This window comes from Pelophylax lessonae (genome assembly GCF_965119305.1).
Source record: "Pelophylax lessonae genome assembly, chromosome: 1".
In the NCBI taxonomy this organism is placed as follows: domain Eukaryota; kingdom Metazoa; phylum Chordata; class Amphibia; order Anura; family Ranidae; genus Pelophylax; species Pelophylax lessonae.
Window position 1 is genome coordinate 651,546,669 of NC_138768.1, and position 5,523 is coordinate 651,552,191.

The following is a 5,523-nucleotide window of genomic DNA, read 5'->3' on the forward strand; positions in this document are numbered from 1 at the left end:
TGTTTTTTCCCTTTTAGAAACGTTTTTTAGATACTGTAGCAGGTTTGGGATTCCTTTTGGCGTGGGAAAAAACGGTTCGTCCCTCACCATGTGTGGAATTCCTGGGGATTACGATTGATACTGTTTTGAAGGAGTTTAGGTTGCCGGAGGAGAAGATAGAAAGATTGAGAGGTATGTTACTATTTATGGTCAGAAAAAAGAAAGTATGCCTAAGAGAGATGCAGTCTATTTTGGGCTTGCTGGCTTTTGCATCTAGAGTCATGCCCATTGGGAAAGTTTTTTCTAGAAGATTATACTTAGCAATCTCAGGTTTGAAGTCCCCCTTTTCCCATATAAGGGTGACGAGTGATATGAGGGAGCACTTGCTGGTATGCTTGCAATCCTGTATACATTTTAATGGTAGGACCTTATGGCAAGGAAGAGTTTATTTTGGATTGCGATTTTTTAATTTTTACATATTCAGCTGATTCAGGTGGATTTGCAGCGATATGGCATACTCATTGGTGTGCGGATCGCTGGAATCTAAGCTGGAATGCAAGGTTTTTTTTAAAGAACATAGTTTTTCTGGAGCTTTCCCTATTATCGTAGCCTTAGAAGTATGGGGGGCAGGATTTAAGGAATAAAAAGATAATGGTTAGAACTGATAATAAAGATGTGTTATACGCCATAAATTGTTTAACATCCAAGTCTCCACCAGCCATTGCACTTTTGAGATATACAATTTATAAATGCCTAGATTTGAACATATGGTTACACATGTAGTGGGTAAGGACAAAGACTTGGCGGATGCTTTATCTCGCTTTCAGATGGAGCGTTTCTTTCAGCTGTTGCCAGAAATGGACCAGGTTGGTACCCCTTGTCCTCCGAGTCTATGGGCCCTCCTATAGGGTTAATCCCTGATTATATAAAAAATGTGGTTGCTCCTTCCACATGGGCTGGATATCAATCAGCCTGGTTGATGTGGCTGTCGTTTCTGAATTCAGTTAATGAAAAGAATGATTCGTTCTCAGAAGGTCTTGTATTGTTATTTTTGGATTCTTTATTTAAGAGACATTACTCCTGGGCTCATGTGCAAAAGATCTTGGCTGGAGTGTAATTTTTTCTTAAACTGAATAACTTACCATCTTGTGTTCATTTTTTCTCAGTTATGTTCATTTTTTCTCAGTTAAACAGGCATTAAAGGGATATAAGAAAAATAATTTTAAAAATGATAAGCGGAGTGCGATAACCCCTAAGATCCTTTTTGATCTATGTAAAGCAATGGGTGAGATCTGTTTTTCTTCATTCAAGGCGGTCTTCTTGGTTGCTTTATTTGTGGCTCTGAGGATTTCAGAGCTGAGCAGTTTGCATGCAAATGAGGTAAGGGTATAGCAGGAAATGGCAAAGACTTTTATCGGGTGCTCAAAATGGATCAGTTGGGTAAAGGAAATTGGTTTAACCTTAATGCTTTCAGTGGCTCACCAATTTGCCCTGTAAGTTTATTACAGAACTATTTGCAGATCAGACCAGCGGGGAATTTTGATTCATTTTTCGTTCACAAATCAGGTTCCCCTCTTACTAAATATCAGTTCACTAAAGTTTTTAAGAAATGTTTGGAAAGCTTAAATTTACATGGAGTTCATTTGACGTCTCATTCTTTTCATATATGAGCAGCCATGGAAGCATCAAGGTAATAACTGAATGGTATGGATTATCAGCCATTCATTTGTCTTTTCGGCACACCAGAGAGCAAGGCAGAGGGTGTATACTGAAAAATTAGGCTTGGATCCACGAGGGTTCAAGATTTTTGGTGTGGTAGGAGGGGGATGGTATGGTTGGATTTGATTGTTGAACTATGCAGGCTTCATCAGCGTTTTCCCTCCCCCCACCCCTGTACATCTGGGGGGAAATAATATTGGCCAGGTAAAAACATTAGACCTCATATTTAAAATTAGGAATGACTTGCATAATTTTAGTTTATCTTCCCCTAAAACAGTAATAATTTTCTCAGAAGTGGTGCAGAGGCTAAGGTGGATTAGTTCTCCTTCTCTGAGGCCTTTGGAGAAAATTAGAAAAAGGATAAATAGAGCACTGTCAAAGTTATTAGCGAAGATAGGGGTATTTTCTTTTAGCCATAAGGAATTGGAGGGTGGTACGGAAGGTCGCTATAGGGATGACGGAGTTAATTTGTCAGACATAGGCCTCGATATTTTTAATGCAGACTTAAGCTTGTGTGTTGAAATGGCCGCAGTGCAGGGATTTGGTGAAAGAAGGGCTTACTTCCTTCCCCTTCTGTCTTTTGGGAGTTATGAAATTCCTTTAAAATAATTATTTATACAGCTTGAGCCTTAGTGGCTAGGTTGTTACAGTGTTTGGATTTTAATGTTTTGCAATTAAAAGATTTTAAAACCAATAATAAACGGCCGCAGCCAATTATTTTCCAAAGCTATGTGTCTACATTATTTATTTAAAGGAACATTTTTATATATAAAGGTTGATGACAAAATTCCGGCCTACTGTCCCATACCATTTCCCTACTGCTTCAGCCTCCTGGGATTCTATGTCCCATCACAGGAGGCTGTAAAAGTAGGAAATAAAAGCAGCCAGTTGTCAGAGCTGTGGCTGGTTGTCTGAACCCGGAAGAGGCAGCCAGCTTCCTATGACTGAGGGCTGTTGCACGTGGTCAGTGAATGGTAGTAGGACAATGTTGGATCTGGTGGGCAGGTGAGTATCTGAATTCAGGACAACGCTGCACAACAGATAAGTGGAACTAAAAAAAAAAAAAAAAAAAACAGAAGTTCATATTAAATAAGACTTTGAAAACAATAACACTGCTTCCAACTGTCCCTCTTTTGAAACCAAATCAAATGTACAGCTCTGTATATATAAATGCACTATTTAACCTCCATAGATGTTTATGTTGGATTTACTTTTCATCCATTTCTTTAGGTTATTGTACTGACCATTTTTAAACAGTACAAAATGCTTAAAAAGCTAATGAACCAATAGTAATAAAAGAGCTGCACTGTATTTAAGGCCTAATTCACATATTTGCAGTGCATTACTACATGTGCAGTACCATGCGTTATGTCTCGCATTAAAGTGCGTTGTGGTATGGCAGCTCATTCAGTTGAATTATTTTTTCTCCAATCGCCTTTCAGGACAGCACCTGGAGAGAGCGCAGCTCCACCCACTTCAACAGGAAACACTGCAAGTTTAAAAGCTCCACCGCTTCCACCATGCCTCAGTTTTTGTGTTTCCTCCTCCATTGGGAGACACTGCATGGAACCAGTGTGTGGGGCTGCGCTCTCTCCAGGTGGAGCAGGGTGGACTTACCCCTTTTTTCGTATTTTGTTGAGACCATCCCAGCACCCCTCCCTGAGGACAAAGGGGTTGTTCCGGAGCGGCCGCCTTTTCGAGCTCAGGGGAGCAGAGCTTCGCCGGAGGGTCGCGCCTGTGCGCCGGTGGTCCGCTTGTGGGGCTGGTAGGCAGCTCGGGCGGATTTTTCTCTTCCGCATATCGGTCCCTGGTCCCGGCTGTCGGGGGACGTCAGACTCGGTAGGCGGGACTTCCGGCGGGGGCGTGGTGGCTTTGGTTCCAGCCACTAGCAGTGCAGAAGGCGGCAGCAGGTCAAGGGTCGGTGCTTCCGCTTCCGGTCTCCACAGGGGGACGCGGGAAGCGGACATTTTAAATGCAATACACGCGGGGAGGATCTGCCCAGCTTGCTGCAGGCTCTGCGATGGAGGACAGAACCGCAGCGTACAGCCCAGGTAAGAGAGGTACAGGGGTGCCTCTTTTCTTTACTATTGGGCTTATAGGTTGTTTTGTTGTTCCTCCTTTGGAGCCTGCCCTGTAGTTGGAGGTATATGTCCTTAGGCTTGCAGGATTGTATGTATTGTCTGGGGGGCTGTTTGTATTTTAATCAGCATGACTAAGTTAGTTATCTGATAGGTGGTTTCTGGTGTGTTTTCTCTTAGGTTAAAGCCACAGTTAAAGCCAGGGCTTCAGCAACTTCAAGGAAGTGCCCTTCTTGCAAAAATCCTCTTAAGGATACCTGGCCTAAGCCACTTTGCAGAACATGTATAGCTGATTTGTTAAAAGAAGAAACAGCCCAACAGAGTAGTGATCTGTTTTCATCTGTTCAAGAGCTTAAGGATACTTTAACTTCTGTCCATTCCCTATTAGCTAGGGGATCAGCCTCCCAGACAGATTCCCAGACAGAAGCACAGCAAAATGTATGGGCAATTTCTCAAGCATCCACCTCTAAGTCGGCTGAAGCTTATGACACAGAGGAAGAAAGGGCTAGTACTTTACTTTCCCTCAGAGATTCTGAGGAAGAAGTGGAAGAAGAGGAAGTGACTAGAACGTCCAGATATAAATTAGCTTTAGAAGAAGTGGATGAACTCCTTAAAGCGGTATATACTACCTTGGAAATTCCGGAAGAAAAAGTACAGATGTCAGTACACGACAAAATGTACCAGGGTTTAGATCAACCCAAACATAGGGTGTTTCAGGTCCACAAGGTTCTTACAGATTCAATTAAAAGTGAATGGAAGGACCCTGAGAGGGCCCCCTTTTTCTCCAAATCCCTAAAGAGAAGATTTCCTTTTGAGGATGATGTAGCACATCCCTGGAATAAAAAACCTAAAGTGGATGCGGCTTTTTCACAGGTTTCACGCCGAACAGATCTGGCGTTTGAGGACATGGGGATTTTGAAGGATGCTATGGACAAAAGGGCAGACTCCCTCCTTAAAAAGGCCTGGGATTCCTCTACATCCAGCCTTAGACCGGCCATGGCTTCCACAGTGGTAGCCAGAAACTTAGAATGCTGGTTAGATCAGCTCAGGGGGCATGTGGAGGCTGGAACGGCTAGGAAAGACCTTCTTGATTCCTTTCCACTGCTCATTAAGGCCGTTAAATATATGGCTGATGCCTCAGCCGAATCAATTAGAATGGCAGCAAGGTCGTCGGCTCTGGTGAATTCAGCAAGACGTGCGATTTGATGAAAACTTGGACGGGTGACTCGGCCTCTAAGGCCAGACTCTGTGGTTTTCCGTTTTCAGGAGACCTGCTCTTTGGTCCGGATTTGGAAACTATCCTGGATAGAACGGCGGATAGGAAAAAGGTTTTTCCTTCCAAGAAGAAACCACCACCAAAGAAAAATTTTCGTCCTTTTCAGCAAACCCAGAAAACTAGAGATCAGGACCAGAGAACAAAGTGGTCCTCACAGAGAGGAAGAGGAAGAGGTGGTATACTGTTTAAACCACCTGAGCAGTCTACAAAAACCAAGTGACATTCCTCTCCCGGTGGGGGGGAGATTGTTAAAGTTTCTCCCACAGTGGGAAGAAGTATCCTCAAGCCTTTTCGTAAAGAACATTGTGGCTCAGGGGTACAGTCTCGAATTCTCAAGAACCCCTCCAAGCAGGTTTTGGATGACTCCACTTCCAAGAGATCGGGAAAAGGCCTCTGCAATGATATCTCTGTTAAAAGAGTTGATTTCTCAAGAGGTCATCACCCAAGTTCCCAGGGGTCAGGAAGGTCAGG

At 43.3% G+C, this 5,523-nt stretch overlaps 1 pseudogene across 1 annotated transcript; it reads left to right on the forward strand.

The window, feature by feature from the left end:
- The first annotated feature begins 4,289 nt into the window (after positions 1 to 4,289).
- LOC309548994 (lamina-associated polypeptide 2, isoforms alpha/zeta-like) lies at positions 4,290 to 5,272 on the forward strand (annotated as a pseudogene). Its single transcript has one exon. The product of its transcript is annotated as a lamina-associated polypeptide 2, isoforms alpha/zeta-like (transcript).
- The last annotated feature ends 251 nt before the right edge of the window (positions 5,273 to 5,523 follow it).